This window comes from Lactuca saligna, chromosome 2 (assembly GCF_052625555.1).
Source record: "Lactuca saligna cultivar CGN05327 chromosome 2, ASM5262555v1, whole genome shotgun sequence".
In the NCBI taxonomy this organism is placed as follows: Eukaryota; Viridiplantae; Streptophyta; class Magnoliopsida; order Asterales; family Asteraceae; genus Lactuca; species Lactuca saligna.
The window spans coordinates 63,640,417-63,651,569 of record NC_136418.1 but is presented as its reverse complement, the minus strand read 5'-3'; the positions used below and the strand labels follow the sequence as shown (position 1 = coordinate 63,651,569).

The following is an 11,153-nucleotide window of genomic DNA, read 5'->3' as shown; positions in this document are numbered from 1 at the left end:
TATTCAATAACAAAATCTTCTGCTTCAATTGGCTCAAGTGCAACAAGACCCCAGTTATAACGACCCAATTTTCATGTCCAAAAATTTCATTTTTAAAATATTAATTTAGAAAACATTAATAAATAAAAACATTGTTTGATCACACCATAACACATCGCAAACCATGTTTTAAAAGTCAAACCATACATCCCATCAAATATCAGAGTACAATCCCAGTGAATCTCGTAAATGCGGAAACCGAAGAGTGTGTGTGCGACATGCTGCTACCGCGCCGGCTCCTTTCCCCTAGCTGAGGAGGTACCTGAAACCAAAACTGAAACCGTAAGCACAAAGCTTAGTGAGCTCCCCAATAATACCCCATACCATACAAGCATTTAACATATAACATGCAATTAGGAGATACGGGCCTCGCCCACACTCATGAAGATACGGGCCCCGCCCACACCTCACTTTCTGAGAGATACGGGCCCCGCCCACACTCGTGAAGATACGGGCCCCGCCCACACTTCACTACCTGGGAGATACGGGCCTAGCCCACACTCCATTCTCGGAGAGATACGGGCCCCGCCCACACTCACCCGCCAACTCATATCATACAAGTATCGCATAGACAACAAGTGTAAACAGTTCTATCATGCTGGTATATAACACAATCAACTCAGCTAATAGATACGGGCTCGGCCCACACTATAATACTAACGTCTCATCTATACGGGCCGGCCTTGGTGCCTTAGACCCGTTACTACTGGAAGGAAACTCACCTCGAAATAGCTGCTGGTCTGTGTGGGAATTGATCACCTACTACTGCTGCTGCTGCTCCGGAAACTCCCCGGCTGTAATTCCCACAATATACTTAATCATACACTGCTAACTGTCCTTTGGGTAAAAAGACCATTTTACCCCTGGTCTAGCCCTAAGTCAAATCGAAGTCAACTTTTAGTTGACCCAACTCGCCGAGTGGATCTCCACTCGCCGAGTCCCTAGCAAACTATTGTCCTGGGTCCCTGATTCTACTCGTCGAGTTAGGCTATGACTCGACGAGTTCATCTTCTAAACTGTCATTCAACTCCTTCATCCTACTCGCCGAGTTGTATGAACAACTCGTCGAGTTCATTTTCATCCGAAGAACACATATGCCAAGACTCGCCGAGTTGTATGAACAACTCGCCGAGTTTGTTCTTGATCTATGAAGATTGCCTTGGACTCGCCGAGTCAGGGCATTGACTTGCCGAGTCCTATCATGAGCGAGTTCAACTTCCAACTCACCGAGTCACCCCCTGTGACTCACGGCTCAACTCGATACATCTTAAAGGGACCAGTTCAGTGACTCGCGACCAGACTCGTCGAGTCACATATATGACTCGCCGAGTCGCAGCCATGCATCCATCAAATACACCGATTTTCTCGATTCCAGTCCATGTCATTCACAGATCTGGGCTTCTAGGACACAATTCACACGTAAAGTTTCCAACTTTACGTGTAGATATTCACCAATATGGATTTTAAGGCTCAAAGTGCACCAAAAGAGGTAGATCTAGGGCTTTCATGCCATATGACCCCATAAAGGCAATAGATCCAAGCTCCAGGGACTAAATCATGCCTAGATCTAAAGGCTAACAACTTATTATCACCCACAAAGCACAAACAAGCTTGGGGAAGAGCCCAAGAAGGACTCCAATGAAGCAAAAAGGGATTACAAGCTTGAAAACAGAGGGGAAACGAGCTATACCTCAAGGAATATGTTGAAATGACACAAAGATGCCTGATCTCCTTCTCCTCTTCTTGATCTACACCTCTTTCTCCTCAAAACCTTCAAGAACACACCAAGAGCACTTCAATCTCTCAAGGAATTAAGGGAAAACGATGTTGGGGAGTTCTGGGGGGGTGAATGGGGACGAGTTGGGGCGGAATGAGGGTTCAAATAGGGTGCAAACCCTTGAAACTTAGGGTTTCATCTAGCAGCGGTGACTCGCCGAGTCCAGGATATGGACTCGCCGAGTCGCCCACTTAAACGTGTCCTGAGTCTCGTCCCTACTCGGCGAGTAGGACCTTATGACTCGCCGAGTCCAAGGCTAAAATAGGGCAATGCTCAAATAAAATTCACATACCGGAAACCAGGTGCTACAAATCTCCCCCACTTATTTTAGACTTCGTCCTCGAAGTCTGCTGCCCGGTCCTGAAACAGCTCGGGGTAATGCTCCATCATCTCGTCCATCGGTTCCCAAGTCCACTCCGAACCCTTGCGGTGCTGCCATTGCACCTTTACTAGTTCTACCCTCTTGTTTCTCAAAGCCCTTGTCTTTCTGTCAAGTATTGCGACTGGGCGCTCAATGTAGTTCAAGCTGTCATCAACCTGAATATCCTCCAATGGTACTACTGCTGAATCGTCCACCAAGCACTTCCGCAGCTGCGAAACATGAAAGGTGCTGTGGATCTGACTGAGCTCGGCTGGCAGGTCCAGCCTATACGCCACCTTGCCCACCCGGGCTGCAACCCTGAACGGCCCGATGAATCTTGGGCCCAACTTGCCCCGCTTCCTGAATCGAATGACACCTTTCCAAGGTGACACTTTCAGGAGAACCATATCCCCGACTTGGAACTCCAAGTCGGATCGACGCCTATCGGCGTAGCTTTTCTGCCGACTCTGTGCAGTCTGAAGTCTGCTCCGAACCTGCTGGATCCTCTCGGTCGTCTCTAGCACCACCTCGGTGCTTCCCATGACTCTCTGGCCAACTTCACCCCAACATATCGGGGTTCTGCACTTCCGCCCATACAACATCTCGAACGGTGGTCGGTCAATACTCGCGTGATAGCTGTTGTTGTAGGAGAACTCAGCCAAGGGAAGATAGGTATCCCAGCTACCATCGAAATCCAACACACACGCCCGCAACATGTCCTCCAAAGTCTGGATGGTCCGCTCACTCTGACCATCTGTCTGCGGGTGAAAGGCGGTGCTGAAATGCAGACGAGTGCCCAACTCCTCATGGAATTTCTTCCAAAATCTGGAAGTAAAACGCACATCCCTGTCCGAGATTACCGATACTGGCACTCCATGCCGTGCCACAATCTCCCTGATATAGATGTCAGCCAATTTTTCGGCCGATATGCTCTCCTGTATTGGAATAAAGTGAGCACTCTTGGTCAATCTATCCACGATGACCCAAATCGAATCCACTCCACGTGCGGTCCTGGGAAGCTTTGTGATAAAATCCATCGTGATATCTTCCCATTTCCACATTGGGATGTCCAACGACTGCATCTTGCCATGCGGTCTCTGATGTTCGGCCTTGACCTTCCTGCAGGTCAAACACCGCTCGACGTACCATGCCACATCCCGCTTCATGCAAGGCCACCAGTAATCCGGACGAAGATCCCTATACATCTTCGTCGCCCCGGGATGAATAGAAAATCGGGACTTGTGCGCCTCCTCCATCAAAATCTGATGCACGCCACCGTGATACGGCACCCACACCCTACGGTGTAGTGTCAAAAGTCCTCTGCCATCATAATCAAAGGAGGAAACCTGACCCACCACACGTTCGCTCTTCCGATGCTCCTCCTTGATAGCCTCCTGTTGAGCCTCCCAAATCTGCTCCAATAGGGGAGTCACCACGGTCATTCTCAAGCAAACGTCCCTGATCGGCACCGTCTTGTGGCTAAGCGCATCGGCCACCACATTGGCCTTCCCCGGGTGGTAAAGGATCTCGCAATCATAATCCTTCACCACGTCCAACCACCACCGCTGCCTCATATTCAGATTCGGTTGGTCCATGAGGTACCTCAAACTCTTGTGGTCCGTGTAGATGGTACACCGAACCTTGTAGAGGTAATGTCGCCAAATCTTGAGGGAAAAGACCACCGCCCCCAACTCCAAATCATGCGTCGGGTAGTTCGCCTCGTGAGGCTTGAGCTGCCGCGAAGCGTAGGCAATGACATGCCCCCTCTGCATCAGAACTGCGCCCAACCCCGAAATGGACGCATCGCAGTAAACCACGAAATCCTCTACGCCCTCAGGCAGGGCTAGGATCGGCGCCTCACACAATTTCTGTCTCAGCATCTCAAACGCAGCCTGCTGCTCGGGTCCCCACCGAAAGACCACGGCTTTCTTCGTCAGTCGTGTCAGGGGTACGGCTATCTTGGAGAAATCTTGGATAAATCTCCGATAATAGCCTGCCAATCCCAGGAAGCTCCGAATCTCAGATGGAGACTTCGGGACCTCCCATCTCATCACGGCCTCGACCTTGGCCGGATCAACCAGAATCCCGTTCTGGTTGACGAGGTGTCCAAGGAATTGCACCTCGCGCAACCAAAACTCACACTTGGAGAACATGGCATACAAGCTCTCCCTCCTCAGGGTCTCCAATACCTCCCTCAGATGCTCCTCGTGTTCCTCCCGAGTCTTGGAATAGACCAAGATATCATCGATAAAGACTATCACAGACCGATCCAGCATCGGTCTACACACGCGGTTCATGAGGTCCATGAACGCGGCAGGAGCATTGGTGAGCCCAAACGGCATCACCACGAACTCGTAATGACCATAGCGCATCCGAAACGCGGTCTTCTGCATATCCTCCTCCCTGGCCCTCATCTGATGATAGCCCGAACGCAAGTCAATCTTGGAGAACCAAGATGCTCCCTGAAGCTGGTCAAATAGGTCATCAATCCTCGGAAGCGGGTATCGATTCTTCACCGTTACCTTGTTCATCTCCCGATAATCTATACACATCCGATGCGACCCGTCCTTCTTCCTTACAAATAGAATCGGGGCTCCCCAGGGTGAACTGCTCGGACGAATAAATCCCTTGTCTAGCAGCTCCTGCAGCTGCGTAGACAACTCCTGCATCTCGGGAGGAGCCAACCGATACGGTGCTTTGGCTATCGGAGCCGCACTGGGAATGAGGTCAATCCTGAACTCCACCTGTCGCTCCGGAGGTATCCCAGGTAGTTCCTCCGGGAAAACATCTGCAAAATCTCGAACCACCGGGACCTCGCTCATGGTCGCCTTACCCGCCTCTCGGGTATCCATCACATACGCGACATATCCCGCGCATCCCTGCTGAAGGTAGCGCCTAGCCCTCACTGCTGAACATACAGTGGGTCCACACTGCGGCCGTTCGCCATGAATCACTAACTCTCCCCCGCTTGGGGTCCTGACTCGCACTAGCTGCTGCGCGCAATCTATCACTGCCCCATTAGGGCACAACCAATCCATACCAATAATCACCTTGTTCCCACGCAACGGGATGGGAACCAAGTCTACCAGGTAACGCTCCTCAAACAGTCGCAGAACACAATCTCGAAACACCATCGATGCTCGCACCGATCGATCGTCAGCAATCTCTACCTCTAACGGGAAATCTAACTCGCCTGAAGTCTCATGAAATCTCTTGCTAAGAGCAAGAGAAACGAACGATCGGGATGCACCAGAGTCGAACAATACCTGAACCGGGATGCCGTTCACATGGAACGATCCTAATACACATGCATACACACGGAGCACATATCAATACCATAACATCATAAAAAAAAAAGATAGAAGGAAAGAATCATACCCGTCACTACATCGGGCGCGGCGCGTGCCTCCTCGGCAGTCAACTGAAATGCCCGACTCCTCACCACTGGAGCCTCTGCCTTGCCCTGCCGACCATCCGTGATCCGCAGGGTCGCTGGAGCCGGCGCCTTCACTGGCGCTGCAACTGACAACTGGGGGCAATTGGCCTTCTTGTGGCCCCTCTGGTTGCAGTGAAAACACAGCAACTCGGATGTCTGAATAGCTGAAGCTGGAGCAGTACAATCCCTGCTAAAGTGCCCTGTCTTGCCGCACTTGTAGCAGCCTCCTGATCCCATCCTACATATCCCCACGTGCGTCCTGCCGCATTTCCCGCAGCGGCTCGATCCTGAATGACCTTTCGGTCTACCGTCTGATCCCTTGGGCTTCTTCCCCGAAGCCCCTCCTGCCTGATCGTCCTCCAGTTTCCGTTTCCGGATGTGCTCCAAATCTATCTCCCTCTCCCTAGCCCTGGCAATCATAGAGTCCAGGGTAGGGCAAGCCGAAAAGCTAACATGCTCCTGGATGTCAGCTCGTAGCATATCATGGTAACGAGTCCTCCTCATATCCTCGTCACCGGCATACTGGGGCACCAATAAAGCCCTCTCCCGGAACTTGGCGGTGATCTCCGCCACAGTCTCCATCATCTGCCTCATGTCTAGAAACTCCCTGGCCAGCTGCTGAAGCTCGACCGCCGATGCAAACTCTGCCCTGAACCTAGTCACAAAGTCCGACCAGGTCATTGCCTCGATAGCCGAGGCTCCCAACGAGTCACCCACTGACTCCCACCAATCCCGGGCTCGGTCCCGTAAACACCCTGCTGCGTACCTCACCTTCGACCCCTCGGGGCAGAAGCTAGTCAACTGAGCAGACTCGATATCCGCAATCCACCGCCTGGCGGCAATGGGGTCCTTCACCCCATGGAAATCCGGCGCACCACGGCCCCTAAAGTCCTTGAAGGACAGTGTGCGAGATCCTGACTGGCTAGAGGCTAAATCGCTCTTGAATGCCCGTAGGCGATCCTCCATCAACTCCAGGATCCCTTCCTTGATCGACCCAAAGAGGATGGGGGTCGACTCAAGGATGCCCCTGGTGATCTCCGACGTGATGAACTCACGTAGCCTCTCATCAATCGGCTCGGTGCCTGATCCCGAACCTGACCCCTCTCCTAAACCGCCATCTGTCGGTCTCGGTCGAAGTACCACCATTCTGCAAAACATCATAATAATCATTAGTGATACTGCTACTTTCTGAGGGATCTCAACTACTTACAGGTTCCTTGGTCTCATCTTAGACTTCCTCGGCTCGGGTACGGATCCTCTGCTTTCAGTAGTACGGGCCCATACTACCTTCCACATCTATCCGTACCTTCTCCGAGGAATTCCTCGACTTTACCAGATCCCCTTTACTACTGCTACTCTCTGCTATTCTCATCCTAGGCTTGCCCTAGGGAAACTCAAGTTCAACACGACTGGTCCTCAGCTGCTGTAGGTCTCCTCATAATGCCAGTTAGCCACCACCTAAACACCTTCACATGTGATGAGGATTAGATAATCCTTCAAGTAAAAGATCCGTCCCTACAACGGTTGGACTCAAACAAGAGCTGCGCAATAGGGCCAGTTCCAGTACTTTGGGATTATTCAAACCTGATTACATGTGGTGTGACGTGTTCACCTAGTGGCTAACTCCCATTGCTCAGAACCCCACCAAGCACGAAGCAAGCAGCATTCGGATAAGGGGAAACAGACTCAAGCCAAAACTATTCTTATAACAAGAAACGACACTAGCATAGGATGCTAAGCTCATACTATCAGGCATAACCTAAACAGGCTATCCTACTGCTGTCTACTCAATTCTAGCATGCAATACTCATAAAGCTGTAACACATAAGCAGGCACATAAGGCATCACTCCTAGATCCTTAGCCCTATTCTAGCATGCGGTTCTACGTAAGCTGATAAACATAACATAAACTTGTATGGGTACTATGGGGAATACTTACTTGAGTTCGGCCGGTCGCGCACGTCACACACTTCGCTCTTTCTTATGACTCTTTCCGAGTTTTAGAGAACATTTTCTTTTGGAAAATCTTTCAATCCCTCGATTTGAGTTCAGACACTCCCGAAGGCGTGTCCGAATCCCTCAAACCAGGGCTCTGATACCAACTTATAACGACCCAATTTTCATGTCCAAAAATTTCATTTTTAAAATATTAATTTAGAAAACATTAATAAATAAAAACATTGTTTGATCACACCATAACACATTGCAAACCATGTTTTAAAAGTCAAACCATACATCCCATCAAATATCAGAGTACAATCCCAGTGAATCTCGTAAATGCGGAAACCGAAGAGTGTGTGTGCGACATGCTGCTACCGCACCGGCTCCTTTCCCCTAGCTGAGGAGGTACCTGAAACCAAAACTGAAACCGTAAGCACAAAGCTTAGTGAGCTCCCCAATAATACCCCATACCATACAAGCATTTAACATATAACATGCAATTAGGAGATACGGGCCTCGCCCACACTCATGAAGATACGGGCCCCACCCACACCTCACTTTCTGAGAGATACGGGCCCCGCCCACACTCGTGAAGATACGGGCCCCGCCCACACTTCACTACCTGGGAGATACGGGCCTAGCCCACACTCCATTCTCGGAGAGATACGGGCCCCGCCCACACTCACCCGCCAACTCATATCATACAAGTATCGCACAGACAACAAGTGTAAACAGTTCTATCATGCTGGTATATAACACAATCAACTCAGCTAATAGATACGGGCTCGGCCCACACTATAATACTAACGTCTCATCTATATGGGCCGGCCTTGGTGCCTTAGACCCGTTACTACTGGAAGGAAACTCACCTCGAAATAGTTGCTGGTCTGTGTGGGAATTGATCACCTACTACTGCTGCTGCTGCTCCGGAAACTCCCCGGCTGTAATTCCCACAATATACTTAATCATACACTGCTAACTGTCCTTTGGGTAAAAAGACCATTTTACCCCTGGTCTAGCCCTAAGTCAAATCGAAGTCAACTTTTAGTTGACCCAACTCGCCGAGTGGATCTCCACTCGCCGAGTCCCTAGCAAACTATTGTCCTGGGTCCCTGATTCTACTCGTCGAGTTAGGCTATGACTCGACGAGTTCATCTTCTAAACTGTCATTCAACTCCTTCATCCTACTCGCCGAGTTGTATGAACAACTCGTCGAGTTCATCTTCATCCGAAGAACACATATGCCAAGACTCGCCGAGTTGTATGAACAACTCGCCGAGTTTGTTCTTGATCTATGAAGATTGCCTTGGACTCGCCGAGTCAGGGCATTGACTCGCCGAGTCCTATCATGAGCGAGTTCAACTTCCAACTCACCGAGTCACCCCCTGTGACTCACGGCTCAACTCGATACATCTTAAAGGGACCAGTTCAGTGACTCGCGACCAGACTCGTCGAGTCACATATATGACTCGCCGAGTCGCAGCCATGCATCCATCAAATACACCGATTTGCTCGATTCCAGTCCATGCCATTCACAGATCTGGGCTTCTAGGACACAATTCACACGTAAAGTTTCCAACTTTACGTGTAGATATTCACCAATATGGATTTTAAGGCTCAAAGTGCACCAAAAGAGGTAGATCTAGGGCTTTCATGCCATATGACCCCATAAAGGCAATAGATCCAAGCTCCAGGGACTAAATCATGCCTAGATCTAAAGGCTAACAACTTATTATCACCCACAAAGCACAAACAAGCTTGGGGAAGAGCCCAAGAAGGACTCCAATGAAGCAAAAAGGGATTACAAGCTTGAAAACAGAGGGGAAACGAGCTATACCTCAAGGAATATGTTGAAATGACACAAAGATGCCTGATCTCCTTCTCCTCTTCTTGATCTACACCTCTTTCTCCTCAAAACCTTCAAGAACACACCAAGAGCACTTCAATCTCTCAAGGAATTAAGGGAAAACGATGTTGGGGAGTTATGGGGGGGTGAATGGGGACGAGTTGGGGCGGAATGAGGGTTTAAATAGGGTGCAAACCCTTGAAACTTAGGGTTTCATCCAGCAGCGGTGACTCGCCGAGTCCAGGATATGGACTCGCCGAGTCGCCCACTTAAACGTGTCCTGAGTCTCGTCCCTACTCGGCGAGTCGGACCTTATGACTCGCCGAGTCCAAGGCTAAAATAGGGCAATGCTCAAATAAAATTCACATACCGGAAACCAGGTGCTACACCAATCATGTATCTTACTTCTTTGAAAAAGTAACTGTTTTTTCCTTGCCTGAAACAAAAAATCACAACATAAACTTTTTTTTGGTGATATAAGCTTGAAAAGGAATTGTAATTTGTATCCTCTAACTACATTTAGCTGATTAGCCTTTATCAAGTCAGCACCATCTGCAGCAGCAAGAAGGCTTCTCATTTTCACCCTGTTTGTTCTGGCATATAACCCTTTCACATTTGATAAATTTGCCTTTGATGGATAATTTGCTAACTTTCACAGAGCATTGTTTTGCCACATCATCCAAGCTTTCCCTCTTTAGTTTACAGAGTCTAAGTGTTGTAAAACACAACACAAAATCAACAACGTATATAAATCAAGGTATTGATTAAAATTTAAAACTTAATAAAAAAACTTTTAAAAAATATATTTGTGTTGAAATTGAAGCTTTCCTTTTCATAAACATACAAGTTTCCATCAGTATGTGTAGCAATAAAAGCACCTTCACGTTCAGGTATCCATGAAATACTCGTGCATCGACAGAAAAATAAAAAAAGAAATCCAGTTTGATTGAATCTTGGGAAAATTACTTATGAATATGGTTTATAGGGTCAAAATAACCAAAAAGAGATTGTATTTTATTTGATATGAATCATATGATATGTTTTACCTATTGTTTAGGGTTCTATCTTTGTTGTAATGATGAGCACCAATTAGTTTCTTCCCAACATCTTGTAACTATAGTCTTAAGGATACCAAGTATACAACAAAAATTAAGTGCTAAAAGTGAAAAAGTTGATTACTTTAGTAAAGCCTATAGTTAACAGGGTATCACCAACTTTTTTACCCTTATGTGGTCCTGCAAATAGATACAAGGAAAACATATCCCTTTGATCAATATCCAATGTTGATGGAAACTGTAGAAGGACACTACCAAATGAATTCATTATAGAATCCTAAAACATATTGCAAACAATTATCACCTTACTTGATTTTATTTTTATGATAAAAATATACAAGGTGGATGAGCTTACGTGGTATTTGTATACAAAATCTATAGATGACCATGAAAGAACATCAACTTCATACAATAAAGCCAACTTCCCTGGTTCTCTCTTTTGTTCCTGGATTAAAGAATAATCAAGTGTTTAATGGTAAAATTAAAGAATAATTAAAGATTGATACAATCTATAATACCTTTAGTGGATGACTAGTAGTGTTACACACAATTCAATTGTGAGACCAAAGTTAATACTGAGTTGTATCTTTTCCTTTTTTGGGAGTTTTTTTTCCAACGGTAGTATTGGTACCAGTGAGGAACTGTAAAGTGGTAGTGTTTCATTAACAGCAATTACACTTTGTGCATATGATAAAGGT

General features: G+C 47.8%; 1 long non-coding RNA gene across 1 annotated transcript; it reads right to left on the bottom strand.

Moving 5' to 3' along the window:
- Window positions 1-8,421: 8,421 nt before the first annotated feature.
- LOC145028901 (uncharacterized) lies at window positions 8,422-10,090 on the bottom strand. The gene is made up of 4 exons (XR_013676248.1): window positions 9,918-10,090; window positions 9,771-9,836; window positions 9,392-9,472; window positions 8,422-8,495 (listed from the first exon to the last, which is right to left on the bottom strand). It is a non-coding gene; the product is annotated as an uncharacterized LOC145028901 (long non-coding RNA).
- Between the last annotated feature and the right edge of the window lie 1,063 nt (window positions 10,091-11,153).